Raw genomic sequence first — 17,381 nt, forward strand, 5'->3', positions numbered from 1 at the left:
AAAGAAGAAGGCTTGAGTCATTATTGTTTTAAGTTGCAGGCATGAATTAGGGGGGAAAAAAAACCACAAAAAAAACCCCTTGTTTCTGTACTTTAGGAAGTACAGTAGTGCGTCATGTCCCTCAGCCCTTCAGAGCCCTTGGATGTAGGACGAGTCTCCTGGCTAAGGCTAATGGTAGTACTGTGCTAGGGGACTTTTACACAAAAGCTCAAGGTGAAAATAGAAAACAATGCATTTAAAGGCTAGAAAATCACCAACACAGAGTAACACGTATTTCTCTGTTATATATTATTGCACTGAGATCACTGAGACAATCAGCCTCTAGGTCAAAGAAGCCAGAAAGGTCAGACAGATCCCAACAGTGGTTGAGCCGATCTCCTTAACCAGTCTATAAGCTTAGCCCCCAAAGTTCCTTATTCACAAAAGTCATTGTTGCTGAGAAAAGCCCTTTACCGACGCTGCTGTCACAGTCCAGCAAGAACATGGTATGTCTAAGAAAGGGTTAGTAGGACTGGGCTCCAAGCAAGTCCCACCGGCCATGTTCCTACTGCCAACTAAGAAAAGGTTGAGGAGCAATCCCTGGCACCAAACCCAAGCGGCACTGGCTAGCTCACAGCCAGGCTGCCAACACCTACATAAATTTGGTCTTAGAAAGAGCCAGCTGGAGTGATCCAAAGCAGAGCTAGGGTGAGAGGTAACAGTCACATAGGGATCCAGTGTCAGGGTCACCCCTTCTACCCCTTTTATTTAACTGTATAGACATAGCCATCACCATAATATTCTGTAGTGCAATATCTGGGTAAGCAATATGTGCTATTTGCATTACGGGCCTTGAAGATGGCCTTTAGACAACCAGTTCACAAGCTGTCATGTACATCATACAACATCATCCCTCTTCAAAGAGAGGAGACTTCACTTATTACTAAAGTCTGAGCTGAAAGCTTTTTTTTCTTCTTAACTCTGATGTTCCTGTTCAATATAATGTCACATGGTACCTGTGAAGTGATGACATATATTAATAGTTCTGTTCTGTGGCCACAGTCTGACTTCCAGCACACCATTCCACCAGATCCTGCTATGTAGATAAAGGCATTTTGTTATTTAGTCAAGTTCATCCACTTCTACAATTTGAATTAAGAATGGTCTAAATAATTAGACCATTACTGTTCCCCTAATGGTCTAATTTGTTTCAAGTGTAAACACAAGAGGGAGAAAGCAGGTCAGTCTTGGTTTCATTGATTTTTAATGACAAAACATGAGATATCCTCTAACCTAGTTTGTCCTTTCTTTTTCAGATCAATAAGAAATCAGTAATAGCTTTACTTTTAGCAAACAGGGATTGTGTTCATTAAAACATTTTGCTGCTCCAACCTTGATCTTACTGAATACATTAAGAAGTAGGTCACTTGACAGGTCTTTTCTTTTTCTTTTTAATTGAAATCAATGAAGCTGATCCTGGCAGGTAAAAATAATTAGATCATTAAAGAAGTAGCAATATTTTTAATGATGAGATATCTTCTATTCAACTTGGAGTTCCTTCTAAAGGAAATGAGTTTGAATCCAATGTATAGGAGAAGTTGTTCCTGAAGAAATTTCTTCTATGAACTTTGAGAAAAATACCACAGGACTTGAAATTCAGCCTTTCATGGTCATCAGCATTGCAAGAAAGATGAATATGACTAGCACATCTTTTCCACTCATGGAAGCAGAGGCAAATCCACAAACACAAGCAGACATTGTGCCTCCTCTATTTGGGAATTAATCCTCATGTGACTGAAGTTAACAGCCTCACATTTATGGACCAGGCAGTCTGTCAGCTCTGGTGTTCTTCAAAATGTCTTCTCAGGTCCCATGAAAAAACTGCAACTTCAATACGAGCTTTTGATTGAGTGAATCAACAGGTAATGTGTAAAGCTGACCATCACAGTGGCAATGGCTTGTTTTATATGTTAACAAAAATAGTCCAACAAATACCAACCATCAGGAAAATTTGGATCAGTCACCTAAATGATCATTTAGATACAGAGAAGGTAATTGTGTATGAAAATCATAACTAGGAGGATAGTTCTCAGCTCTTGAGGTAATACATGAAATTCTCTCAGATCATGAGACACTAGATATAATTCAGCCATAATAAAAATTTACCTCCATGTCTTTAGGAAAATTTCCTGAGAAATAAGTGACATTATCCTTACCCAAAAAACTTTCAAGCAGTTCTATACAAGGGCTGAAATTAACTGTGATGTTACCTTATGTCACTCAATAACTGTGACAGCTTTCTGTCCATTCTGCTGCCCTGAAGGAATAAATGCATATAGCTCAATTCAATTTTATGCATAAAATGTAAGCAATCAACATCATTTCATACATTTTTTGAAAGTGAAGGGGTTTTCACTGTTTTTGAAAGGAGTCTGTAATTACACACTCACTTATGCAAAATTAGCTCATCTTGCAGGAGAGCAGTTATTAGTGGAACGAAAAGCATCATGCTAAGTAAACAGCTATAATAACATTGGCACAAAACCCAAACACATTTCAAAAATAAATAGTTATGAAAAATAAAATAAAATAAATAAAGATAGCTTATGTGTAATTTTAGAAGTACATTCCTGTTATTAGTTACAAAACAAATAGCCACAATGTAGATAAAGCAAAGGAAAACACACACACACACACACAAAGGCAGGAACATGTTCAAAGTGAATACATTATTAAAAATAAGCCAGAAGAAAAACTGTGAAAAATCAGTAGTAAGGTATTTATTATGAAAAGGCTGCCAAATATATAGGGTACATATTTATTCTGTCTTGAGTGACTGAAGAACAGCACCTATCTCAAGGAGCTATTTTGCTAGAGCATCATAATCAACGTGGGATTTAACAGCAGAGTTCAGGTATCTGCATGCACGTCCCTAGTGCCGTAAAACCAAAGGCTGTGTGAACTGGAACAGGTCCTCTGAGAGTCCTTCACTTTTCTGCAGTGGCCCCTAGGTGCCAGGTGGGATTCCAAGGGGCATTTCAAATGGCACCTGAGACCCATGTGTGGGCAACCGAATCCAGTGCTGAAAGGTAACACTGAACACTTTGGGTGGGATTTGGCTTACCGTATGGTTTCTGAATGTGAGCTGGGTGTCGAAGCGCCCAATTCAGTCCATGGAGACCTAATCAAGGCAGCCTTAAGAGCCTTAAGAGCCGTTCAGCTCACCCTAAAGCAGACACCTGTATCTGGACAGCTGAGCATCTCCCAGACTCCGCAGGGTGTACTGCCCATATAGATTAATGGATAGTGTGAAAAAAACAGGCTGCTTGCAAGAATTTGAAACTCTCTGCTGCACTGGTTTTTGTTACTTGGTATTATTGTCAAGTTTGTTTGGGAAAGGAAGATGTGGGAAACTGTATCTTTAGAAAGCCTTGACCTAGCCCGACTGCAAACATGTGCAGTATCCAGAGGCTCATTAGCTCTCATCAGAACAACACATCATGCTACAAAAGGACATAAACGTCCAGCTGAATCACACCCCAAAGCTTTCTCTGGAGAAATGTGATTGATGCTAGTGTGGAGCCAAGATAGCTAATTCAAAGCCCATGAAAGTACATCTGTGTTAGTAATCCGAAAGAGGAGAAAGAGAAATAAATCTCTAAATGCTATACTTAAAATACCAGGCAAAGTTATGGCTATCCATAAATATTTAATAAAAGGCATCAATAATAAATGCCTCACATCTGAATCTGTAAGGTTTTATTTTGGAAAATTAAATCTACCTACTCCATGAAGGTGGATTGCTCCCTGGCAAGCAGTGAATGAACTTGGCAGGCAGTGGTCACCAGGGCACGCTGGGGCTGGGAATGCTCTCTGATGTGTGAATCCTCTTACTTCTACAGGAGCAAAGAGCCCAATTTGTCAGAAGGCATATTAAATAGCAACTCTAAGTCTTTCCTGGGAAAGAAGCATGAAATTCCCACTGAAGTCAGTCGTGTGTGTATTTGACTACTTAGGGGCTGAATGTGGCCCAAGACTCTTCATAAGTTTTAACCAATGGTTGTAAAAGACCTTATGCTTCAGAGTATAAAACTCAGCTCCTCAGACTTCTTCAAAGTCGAGGCAGCTGCTACGCATTTAACCTGAAGGCTGGTCTCAGAAATACAGCCATTCGTTTCCATGCAGCATTTCTTCCCTGGCTGCAATTTTGAAACACCATCTCACTTGCCTGCCATTTTTTCGGGTGATAACCTGGACGTGCCAGTGTTTCAAGATCTCTCTCAGGCTCCAAAGTGCAGGTTTAGGCAATTCTAGGATTTGAATTCTGAATATGTGATGCTCTTTATTTAGAAACATTCTCTGGCTTCAAAATGACTCGGAGTGCATCAAGCAGTTGCATTTCAGAGTCCCAATTTTAAATACAAATAAGTATTTAGACTACAATATTGCCTAATATTTGTATTAACAATTAACATTTATTTATGGAAGCCACAGAAGACAAAACAAGGTAAAAGGCCCTTTATTTCAACACATGGCATTCATCGTTTTATTCTTCAAAATGGATTTTTGTTTTGTTTTGTTTTGTTTTGCTATTTAAGGAATAGTGGAAAACTAATTTCTCAGTCTACGCAAACAGGAAATTATCACATTATATATTCCAGTTTATGAGGTACCCCAAGCTTGTTTCTTGTTTATGCTAGTGACAGGCACCATGAGAAGTCTATGAAACTCTGGAAATTATAACGAGAGCTCTGCGACTGCCTTTGTGCTGGAAGATCATTACCTGCTCCTTTCCCCGAGAACACTTGTGTAACAACCTGTAATGAACTATTCTCCATGTCTTCCTTTCAACATGCAGTTACTTTAAGATCTCTCTGATATGTGACATTATTAAAGACATTGTCTGAAAGCATGACCCTCATTAATCACCAACAGTTCTGATATGCCCGAAGAAAAAAATACATCCAAAGACCTTTTTCACAGCTAGATAAAAGAACTGCTGCCTTCTCTGATAGGCCCCAGTATCCTTAATCTAACTACGGTAACAGCAAAAAACTAGTAATTGCTTCTGAATCACTCCCGTTCACATGAGCAGCTAATTTGGTTTTGACATACAGATGGTAAAAGACAAAGTTTGTATTCAATGGTATAAAAAAGATGTCTTTGTTCATATTTCAGCCTGCTGCAATATTGATCTTACAGGTACTGGGCATGAAGATGCTAATATGAATTACTGAACACACATTTTTAGTTCCTTCATATCAGCGTGTGTTGTGCTGCAGAGCTGCAGAATCCTTTCATTTGTCAGCTGAGTTAGGTATATCATCTCATAGATGTGCTTATCCATCTTTCATCCTTACCAGTAACTTCCACTTGTATCGTCTGCAAAAGGTACAGCGTGGTAGAACTGGACAGCCTACCCATAATGTGAACGTACACTAAATAAGCTGTCCCATGCACTGTGAGCGCAGCCCACCACCACTCTACTGTAGAGGATTTTGATATGTAAAGACTGATGCATAGTTTAACCTTAAATGTATGTTTCAGTCACTGCAGAATCAGTGATTCTGCTCTAGGGCTAGAGTTAGGTGGTGTAGATAAGCACCCATTTCAGAAGAAACCGAAGCCACCAACTTCATTACAAATGTTAATCCAGGCAAAATGGTAAGATGGAAAGCAGTTCATGACACCATTGTATATAACGCTGCTTACATTATACAAAGCACCTCAACCTTTGCTTGAGAGTTTACTGGAAACTCTTCACAGTCTGGATCCTGAAAATAGTGGGAGACATTCCCAGGCAAACTGACTCTCAGGAACCAGGTTTGGCACAGCTGCTATGGCAAAACAAACAGTAAAGCAAAGCATAAGAATGACTGGTTTTCAGCTTTGTCTCAAGTTGTGCCTTGAAACACCTGGTAGGATTTCTGCATCTGCCACCCGCAGGAAAAAAAAAAATAGTTAAAACAAGGGAAGCAGAGCCTGGTAGGTTCCAGCACTGTTTCTCCTTGTTTCCATACTAGTTGCTGCAGCAGCCTGGGACATTGTCTCACAGTCTCACCACCTCCTCCTGGTCTCACAAAAATGGTCCCTGCCCACCAGAGACCCAGCTTCCCCAGTTCTTCCTGAGAACCAGGGTTCATACACTGCCCCAGTATTCGGGCATTCATATACAACCAGGCATCACTGAACCCTTGCTGTCTTCAGGTTTAAGTGCATCCACATGAAGCTGTATTCCAACATCTGTCTCAGAGATATATCATCAGTTCATCAGCTAACTGAATGGCACCTGCAGTCTCAGACTGCAATAAAAGCAGGCTGGGTTTATGTGCAGACGGCCTGAGCCTATAGACCTTTAGAGTCCTGGCACCACTGGCACTGGTGATTTTCTTAACAGGAGAGCAGAGTCTAGAGGGATAAAAATAAGTAGCTTTGGATTCTGAGAGATTTAACAGGAACAGACATGTCTGCTGTGAAAAATTCAAAGGGTGAAAATTTGTTTTGAAATCCCAACCCCACGGAAATCCATACTTTCCATTAACTTGAATAAAGCCTCAATTTTGTTGCTGGAACTCAGCTCAGCTGTTTCTCTCCTTGACTCACCCAGAGACATTTCCTCATCAGAGATGTCCACACTTCCTACAATACAACTAGCCGTTTTACCCCTGGGGCAAGCCCAGGGTCCCTCTTTACCCTTGTCCTACGGAACCACTGCTGGTTGCTGTCAAAGGCAGATGTCCTGGTTTGGTTAAACCGTGACAACAGACTACAGGACTAGGCAGCCCTTTTGTCTGAACGAAATGTTCCTATGTTCTTAGAAGATGAAAATGCTGCATGTTCTTTAACACACCATTAACTCACAGAAATAGTTATCTTCATCAGCACAGATGGATTACCCTTGTCCAACTGATTTTAATCACACTACAAAGTCACGATCAATTTAATGGGCCTTCACTGGTACTCTGCTTATTCATGTTATCTTTTTAGATCTGTGGACATCTCCTGTGGTTCTTGATGCTACATTATGCTCAGCTACTCTGATCTTTTCACTGAGGATGGTTTGTGAACTTGTTTGTCGTCCTGGACTCACGGAGGGAATCGTAGGACAGCGTTAGTGGACCGTTAGCTCTTGAGAGTGACTTAGCCAACGTAATGCGAGTGGCATCTGAGCCCAGCTGGGCAGATTAATCTAGATACAAAGCATCAGCACACTTAGGTGACAGCTAAGGATGGGAGGAGGTTAGCATCCAACAACTTAAACTTGCCCTGAGCGCTCATAAGGCACTAATAGTTTGAAAACATGGGAATGGAAGGGAATCCATTTTCTCCTTTAAACAAAAAACAGCACTGGAAGGAAAACATGGGTCAGTGGCAAACCCTCGGCCATCACAGGCACCCACACCATCCAATTCTTTTCCTGCTCTGGTCCATCTACAAAGTAACTAGGTTTTTAACCATTCTTACAGGAAGGCTGTTACAGGCCCTCGTTGCTTCCGAGTTTCATCCCGCATTTATTCATAGCCCCTGAATACACGGGAATGAAAATGTCAGCGCTGAACATCGCAACTGCTAGCAACTTGGAAAGAAAAGGTCTTTTGCTTGTATCTGGGCAGCCTTTGCCAGATCCATATCATCACCTGCAAGCAAAACCTCTCACAGACAGCACGGATGACCGTGGCAGGTACACCCGCCCCGACAAGAAATGAGACTTCTCTGGGCAGGGAGGAGACGGGGAAAAACCCCAAACCCCAGTGGCCGCAGGTTGAAAATGGAACTGACAGGTCTGAGACGCGCAGGTAGACGAAGTGTTGGATTAAAACGACCCCGGGTCAGATGCGACAAGGGTCTAAGCGGGATCCTGCCGGAGGACGTTTTGAGTCAGTCGGTCCTCCTCGGAGCAGCAGGTCTGCAGCCGGGGACTCTCCCCTTGGGTTGGGACGCTGCCCTAGGTAGCTCCTCGAGGCTGAGAGCCCTCATCTTTTAGGGGAGCGATATGCGCATTTTGAGTCATCATTTTTAAATCTTAAGAATTCTTAAGTCAGCTGTGTGGTACTAATTCCCCCTACATCATTGAGTCTGTGGTTCGCAAATGTTACTGGAATTCTAACTTTTTTACCGAAGAATAAATCTGACTTTTAACACCTGTTGAATTTGATTGTGTGAGCCTCTGTAACAATAACATACCTTGTGCCTGATCTCCAGGGACCTATGTGGAGACATATGCTTAAAAGTGCATGAGCCGAGTAGTCTTGCTAGAAGAGTTTAACCGCAGCTGAAACCCAGAGCGTGTTTTATCAGAGAATTAATAAAGCAAACCACTTGCTCAGGGGCTGTGCCTCCTTCAGATGTTTTGCATGAACAGAAACTCCTCAGCCAGGACAACAAACAGTCTGACAGTTCTTGCTTCAGCCAGGTCTGACACATCAGGGTTGCAGAAGGGAGAAAGGCAAGAGGCTGCACCACTGAGTTCACCATGAACATCTAAGAATTGGTGACGCCAGCCCTGGTGCATCATTTCTCAGATTGCTGCTTTGGTCTTTGGTAAACATTAAGAACTGGAGCCTTCCCAAAGGCTTGCTGCAGTCTAAAAAAAAAAAAGACCAGACCTCTGAGCAAAAAGGAAGGGGCAGAGGGATTGCAGGAATATTCCAGTTTTCTCTCTCAGCTAGGACTGGAAGGTTAGTTGTTATTCACTTGATCTGAATATCATTTCTCAGGAGGAGAAGCGAAAGGGAAGATGTATTTGCTCATGCAGCCCCTGCAAGTAGGCAGCTGCGTAGACAGGAATGCAAAAGTCAGGGAGAACAAAGTATTCAGGGAAGGGGGAGCCTGACCTGGGAAGGAGCAGAAGCGGAGACCCAAATCTACTTTCCACTTTGTGCCTGTGTTAGTCATTAGGTTATCTCTGGACAGAATCAGGGATAACACCCTGGTATCAGGGAGCGTAAGCCCAAGTTCACCCCTTTGCAGTTCCCTAACCAGGATCCGGGTGAGGGACGGGCTGCATGCCTCCTTATGCCCTGGGCTTCTGAGCAAGCTCAAGCCCCCAGGCATGGGTGCCAAAAACCGCTGAACCCATCCAAATGAAATGTAGTGGGGCAGAGGAAGGGACCATGTTTTCAGCCTCCAAAGCTCAAAACCCAACCTGGCTTCTCTTCTCCAAAGCAAGAGGGCTGCCAGGACAACGAAACCAGGCTTGAGCCTGGGAGAGAGGCAGAGTTACATTTGTACTGGGACAAAGCCAAGGAGATGGTGAGAGCGCTGGGTTGTGGCAAGGATGCCCTGGGGGGCATCCAACCAACCCTCAAAGGCTGTTGAGTTTCCTACCCTTTCAGTAAACACGAGGTGGTTTGTTCATTTCTTCCCCTCTTCACTTCATTCACCTGAATGGCCCTAACTGTTCAATTTGCTGAAAAAAACTAAAAGCTCAAACCAAGCATTTGCCTTATGCTGCCACCTGATGTGATGTAACGTGACATACGGTGCCAGCTGCAGTCACAGCCTATATCCTAAAATAACTTAATAGAGTATGTCATGACATGAAATAATAGGAAATGATGCATCACAAATTAATACCTAAAAAAGCAGCAGCAGCTGGATGTGCAATCCCTTCTTCAATAGTTCTCATAGCATGCTTGTTGGAACAGTTTCCCATATTCAACATTAAGAGACAGTGCACACTGACTCCTTTGGAGTACACCAGACCATGGCAAATCCCTTAGCTTTGCACCACAAATCCGTGGCTTCTGGAGCTTTTACTTTTTAATTGGTAGGATACAGTGTGAACCTCTTACTGAGTATTTTCACAGTTCACCACATGTGGTAGACCACACAAACACACCAGCTTTGATTTTGGCATGGACATTTCAAAGGCCACCAGGTTCAGAGGTTCTGCTCGATTTCAGGGAGCGAATGTGAAGAGTTACCCCTGCCTTTCTTAGCCCAAGGCATGTTTCAGGGGCACCTGAAGTGTCTGCACAATAAGGCTGAGGTTTGCTTTACTCCTTTTTTTTTTTCAGTCTGTGTAGCCCTGTGTATGAAGGGTACTTTCTAGAGAGATAATGCTTTAAATGGTGTATAATACAAGTAAAGGATCTTTCATGAAACTGACATTCTCCCATTTCACCTGAGTCAGTTGGACAGCACAGAAAGGTGCAAGGAGCAAAGAATTATGCTTGCCATACAATGAAACGAGCTGCTATAACATTTTGGGGGAAAGATAAAATGCTTTATATGTGCACCAAAGCCAATAACCAATTCCATAACCAATTGCTTTTTCAGGCAAAAAAAGTCTTTGTAGAGTTGCAGAAGTGAACTCACTGTTTCAAACTTTAATGGATCAACTCGACTCAATCAGCTGTTACTACAAGAATGATATGACATATGTCGCAGCAAGCAGTCTGTAGTCTTTGGTCATTTACTTTGGTTTAGATCAAATGAAGTACATGTATTTTTCCTAGCTGAACCCTACACTGGTTGTTTAAACTTAAGAAGTCAAAACTACGTTATTCATTCCAGGCTATTTTAATAAAGAAGTATTTTAAGATGAGCTTTTTATATAAATATACACGTATTCCACTGAATAAATATGAAAAATAACATGTTTCTTCATATGCAAATAGCATCATTGTGGAAATTTATTCTTCAGTCACATACTCTTTTTTTCCATAATGCGTTTCAGATGAGCTGGAGTGCAGAGTCATATACCTCTGTCATCAGAGGGCTTTGAAACTTTGCTATCAATAATCACATTGGTTGCCAGGAAGGAATGCATCCAGGCTTTAGAGCCATGTTTATTTCCCACAAGGCCTTTAATCTCCTTAATAAGAATTTGAATCTCTCTGATATTTAGAGAACTGGAGAAGTCGGTTAACTTGAATTGCACTCACTTTCATGGACTACCTTAGGTTTTTCATATACTGATTACTTCCTAGCATTACTTTATAGAGTCACACATATTATTCACACTGGCATTACTAATATTATGTTCTTAAATCTCTCTCCTATATCTGGCGTATTTGTATGAGAACCTTACATCCAGAAGCACCATCTGTTCGAGTTACGTGTAGAGCACTTGGCCTCTGCAGTTCAGGGTAATAAAGATTCCTATGTGCTCTGAAACACTGATCTCCAAGTCAGTCCTGCTAAGACACACTGTGACTGACTTTAAGCCATATATGCAAATATATGCATATATACACTCAGCAAGTTAGCCTTGAAGAGGAAGGAGAAAAAGGAACGGCCATTTCATTCCACAGAATGTACAAGGTTTGTGGCAAACAGATCAGTCATCGTAAACCTTCAAACTCTAAGCATTTTTCTATATAAAAGCCTTGCTGAAAATAGGAAAATCATGGAATCTGCCTAATCTTTTTCCTGAATTTTGCTTTCAGTTTTGGGAACAGGACCACAGATTCTGGATCTTTTCCTACAGCACTTGAGAGCTACTGTGTCTATAAAAGTGAGAACAAAACAAAACTTACTGACAATCAAACATAATAAAGGAGTTGCAGAATACAGACTTTCTGTGAAAATGTTGTATCCACTGTTCATTACCTGACACTCGAACAGGCTTCATCCACCAAAGGTCAGGCCAAAATACTAAGAAATAAAATGCTAAGTCAGCTGCAGAACTATGAAGACAAATCGGGAATTGGTGGCTTTGTCAAGTACTTCAGAAAAATGCTAGCAGCCAACGTATTGAACTTTCTACTTCATACCTTCAAGGATAACAAATAGCCTGTCACGTTAACTCCTGCAATGTAATTAGCATTAATAGCTACATAAAGTAAGCAATTACTTTCAAAGCATGATGGATGCAAGTATAGTTTCTTAACAATAACAACTGAGAGTTCCTATCTAAAACCATGGCAATTCATCTTGAATGACTCATGTAATATTACTTCTACTCTTCAACCAGTATAGGATGCTGATTCAACCCCAACAAATGCCTTTGCTTTCACAAAAATAAAGTCCTCGGAGGCAATTTTCCAAAACAAATATTCTTAATCCTCCTCATAACGTGAAACAGAATGTCAATACAATCACACAAAAAGTTTGAAATGTATGGATTTAATTCTCACTCTGTGGAAAACTTTGGTCTTTGCACATTTCCCTTCATAAATATAAATGTTTGTGACAACCCTGGGAAATCAACTTTCCTTTGGGAATTATAGTTGACTTCTAGTATACATGTCTTGGCAGAGATGCTAAATAAGGGTTTAAAAACATACAACAATTCAGCAAAAGTATAACCTTTCTTTTTCATTACAAATTTAGAAACATTGCATTGCATTTTCCAGTGGTTTCAAGCTTAGCTCTTGAAGCAAAAAAAAAAAAATTGACTATACTGCATCCAAAAGTAATCAGTTTTTAACAGCATAAAAAAGAGATACTAATAACAAAGCTTAAAGACATAATAGAATATTTTTTGCAATATTCAGAAATGTTTTTTTGAAGTAACAAGATCTGCAATATACACGGGTATACCCAGCCCAAAGCATCCAAACCCACTGGAACAAATAATTTAACATTAAGAAAATAACAAAAACTCTATCTGTAGTATGTACACACAAGGTGGGAACGTCCTGGTTGCAGTTTCATTTCAGAAGGATCGGTCAGAAGAAAAGAACTAATCATGGAAAAGAATAGTGAAATACTGATGCTATCAAACATTAATCTGTTGTGATGTTTAAGCAAGCAGTAGATCAAAACTATGCTGGAAGATAGGAGTGATTAACTGGAATAGGAAATTTATCCTTCTAATAGGGTAGAGAATCTCTATGGGCATTCAGTCACTTAATATATTCTTTAAATATGTACTCTGTGGGTTGAGTTCAAATACTCACAACCTCAGAAGACCTCAAATTGTACGGTTGCCTCAATGAATTACAAACTGAAGAAGAGAGAAAAACTTCTGCAAAGAACCTACAATAGAAATAAAATGCAGGAATCTCTATTTTTCTACGAGGTGAATACCCGGTATCTCAAATAACACTGGAAGAGCAGCAGTAGCTTAAGACAATGTCTTATTCTGTTTACTTTGCTGTTTTCTCTAGCTGGTAGATATAGAAGCTGTATGGACCAGAGGGTGCTGGGAGGTTAACAGATTTTATTGTTTTCCATGCTTTTCGCTTAGTGGTTTACATATTTTTCCAGTTCTTTTCAATTATTTTTCATAATAATTATAATTATTTATTTATATAATTAGTATATAATTAATCTAAAACATTCCACTTATTCATATGAAGGTAAGAGCAAAGTGCTTTGGAATAAACTTACTAAATGCGCTTATAAAAGTATGTCTAACACATTCAAGAAAAAAAAAAGAAGGTAAGCATAGCGTAATCTTTCTGATAATAATCTTCTTATTCCCCAGACTCCTTGTGTTTGAGTAGCCAAAGACAAGATTTTGAACTGCCTGTCACACGCAAAATGTTACAATATACTAGAGAATCAAAAGAGAGAGAATTTAATCTTTTTATTACCATGGAAAAACCCACTGATGCTCCCAAAGAGGCTCTGCAAGGGAAGAGTAAACAATTGGCAGGGGGTCTCCACCCAGGGAAGTACCCCGTTCACACCCAGAATAAATTGTGTCCTCTGTCTTCAAACATTTGCTGTTCTTGCCTGCACATAGTTTGTGTTTCTCTCAAAGCACGCTGTCCAACTCGCTTCAAGTACTGCGACCTCCAAAGCCTGGGTGTCACCTCTGGAACGCTGTCCTGCACCTGGGCAGGTCCCATTTGCGGCGATATACTACATCTGCCATCGGTAAGGCCACAAACATGCCCGGCGTTTGCTGCAGCGTTCATTGTGCTGAGTTAGCCCTACGCTCAGAGTGAGGTTTGATTCTCTCGTGTGGGAACTTGACTGCAAGATTAAAAACTGTGCAGCTATAAAGTCACTACAGTTCTGCACCCTGCAAAAGCGTATGCCCATGAGTAACTATGCTGACGTGAGAGGTTTCATGAGAACTCCTGAATGTGCTGAGCTAATGAGATGATTTTCACTATGTTGGAAGCTGTATATTAACTTTATAAAAATTTTAATTTCCAATTTCTAAATATTCTGAACTCTATGATTTCTGTAATTTTTAGTGTCTCAGACCATAGATATATAACATAGAGAACTGGAGAAGTCGGTTAACTTGGATTGCACTCACTTTCATGGACTACCTTAGGTTTTTCATATACTGATTACTTCCTTTAAAATGAAGAGGCAAGATGAGATCTACTGTCTCAGTGACAGCCAACCTATAAATTAAAATTAATTTAATGTTTGAGTTTTTGGTAGCCAAATTTCCAAAACCAAATTTCTGTTTGATACAGCCATTTATGTCAGGAACTAATTTGGATCCAAGGCTCTCACAAACAACATGACAAATCCCTCCCTTGTAGCCTTTTAATCTCCACTTCCCGGTTTCTACAAAAGAGACGAAAGTATAGTATAGGTGCTCTGTGAACAAAAAGGCTCCAACACCTTGAAGCAGCTTTGGCAGCTGAAAATGTCTCATCATAGCTCTTATGGCAAAGCTCCTGTTTAGCAGGTAATGATGCTTAGAAACTTTCTCTTTTGGCAATCTTTAGAGAAAGCCTTTTGAATTTTGGACTTCTACAGCATTCCTTCTACCCATGAACCTGCCAAGCTCTATGAAATCTTTAGCTACTTGCTTTTTTCTTACTATTCCTGGCTAAAAACGTCTAGAGAGTGAGCCAAATGCACAATAATGTACATGGGTATTTTCTGACAATGTGTGATGGCACCTTTATACCACTGTACCTTAGCAGACAGTGAAGGCATTAACTCAAAATAATGGTGTGAGCACAGAACCTCAACGCTGTAAAAAAATGACAAGCGCTATCAGATTTTTCTCAGTTTCTTGCATATCACAGACATTATCTGTTACTGTCTTGATTCAGTACTGAACTCTTCCAATAACAAACTCCTGTGAGACTTTAGTGCCTTTCATGGTAAGTCATTCTAATGCCAATTTCCTCAGACACTTACTGGCAGCAGACTTGGGTAATGCCCCACGTATTCTACTGCAACAGCCATCCAAGGCACTTGCATTGGTTGGAAACAGTAACAGATTTAGAGGACCCAGAATGCATTAAGAGTTTGAACTAAGTCATATTATGGAGACAACAAGCAACGTAATGCTTTAACCTGATGTTTAGTCTGGCATGCTATCAACCATCATCACTAGAAGCTGAGGTAGCACAGAGCACAAGGACTCGATCCAGATCTCAATTTGAAGCCAAATTTGAAGCCAAGCCCAAGTGAGATCTGTGTTTAGACAGTGCTGAAACCATCTGACTGTTCCAGAGCATCTCACTTACTTAAAAGTACAGAGGTATCTCCAGAGTTCCCAGAGTGGAGGCCTCCTGCCATCTTGCATCTTGGGAAACTAGAAAAAGCTGTTATTCCTGCTCAGATTTTTGTCATCTGGAGAAAAAAAAACACAGGAAGAACAACTCATATAGTTTCCAGAGCATCTAAACCCATATCCTGTAGAACCATATGTCTTCCTTTCCCCAGACATCCCTTCTTTTTGCCCAGAAATTTTGTCAAAGTAGATTTTAAAACCTATATGTATTTAAAACCTATATATATGTATATACACACATGTATATATATAAGCCTGATGTTCTTGACGGGAATGTTTCCTGTCATCAACTACAGATGTCTAGTGCCAATTTAGATACCCTGGAGTATCCCATATGTCCTCCACCTGCTTCTCCAGATGGACAAAGATCTCCCATGTGTCCTATGCTACATCCACCAGCCCTTCTGAATGTCTCGTACATGCTGGACCATGTGAAATGGTCCTAGGCGCCTACCTGAAGGCATCTGATTTGCGTCATGGATGTCTGATGTGATAAGTACCTCCAAGCAATTTTCAGGAAACGTAGCATTTATTGTACACAAGTTGCATGCAGTACAGCTTCACTGCAAGGATGGACATTCTGCATGTGTGCTGTCCAGTTGACATGCGAGTCCCAGGGTCTCTGAAGACTTGTTTCTTGTGCATCATTAGCCATAGCTCAGCCGTACAGATTTCTGTTTAGAAAATTCCTTAACAGAAGCATGGAGTCTTAGTACCTGGGAATAAGTCTGCAGAGATGACTTAAATTACTCTTTACATATGGCCAATGGCAAAAGATCACAAATAAAATTACTGAATGTTTCTCATGTGACTTGCACAGCAATTCACTCCACTAGTCAATAATTAGTTTGTTTTCAGAAAGAGCACCAGTCAAAATTTACATTTAAAAAGACAATTTAACTAGAATAAAATCAATGGAGGAAGGAATATGTCAATTAAAATATCTGATTGCAAAACCCATGTAAATTAATTTGAATAATTTCAATTTTCCATTAATGTTTTGTTAAAGCATATTGTTTCAGATATGATTAAAATCAAGTTTGCTTTGTGTTGATTCACTTTGCTTAGCTATATAAACTGGGCAAACTACCATTCTATTAGGTTTCAATTATATAACATATTTTACATTATAATATCTTGATGTTATCCGAATGAAACAATTAAATGGTTCTGAACAATTCTTCTCATTCCTTGGGAAGCTGGTAGGTGATTTTTTTGTTTGTTTAATTGTGAATTAAGACAAATTTGAAAGTGTCAAGATTTTCCACAATCTAAAATTATAATCTTTATCAGCTTCAATAAGAGGGGAGGAGAGGGGAAAGGAGAGGAAAAGTATGCATGTTTGGGCACAGAGTAAGTATGAATTATGGTATTTCCATCCAACTGAAATGCTTATTCATTCAACACAGGTGAGCCAAAACCATGACTGAAATATCACTTCTACTTTTGTTTACATTCTTTCAATAGCTATTTACATGGCTGGAGAGTAGCTGCTTACACATGTATATGCATTTCCTATTTATATTCATTTCTATAATTGCTTATGAGGTTTGCAAATCCTTTATTATAAAACTTTTTCTACAAGCTTTGTTCTTCATTTCATGCAAGTATATGACATTTTCAAACCTACAGAAGCTTGCAGGTAAAAGTAACTGCCTTGGTTTTAGAGCTCTTTTATCCTTAGACATTCTGGGCCTCTCTCTTCTACCCCCAAAAACCAGCAGCATAGGTCTGTGGAGAGAGTAAACAACATCATTCTGTTAATTTTAGAAGATCCTGAGGACCATAACTTCCATGGCTTATGCAGAATACTAGCTGGGATAAGTGTCATTCTTACGTGACGGAGAATTAGACTGAAAACTATAAATAATCAACTTGGCTTTAACAGTATTTCAATTTTTCAAAATAAAAACAATCACTACAATAGAATAAAATATATCATGCTAATACATAATTATAAGCACTGTTATTCAATACTGGTTTTTATTCCTTGGCTGTAGAAGATTAGAGACTT

Source organism: Haliaeetus albicilla, chromosome 25, assembly GCF_947461875.1.
Source record: "Haliaeetus albicilla chromosome 25, bHalAlb1.1, whole genome shotgun sequence".
Classification (NCBI taxonomy): domain Eukaryota; kingdom Metazoa; phylum Chordata; class Aves; order Accipitriformes; family Accipitridae; genus Haliaeetus; species Haliaeetus albicilla.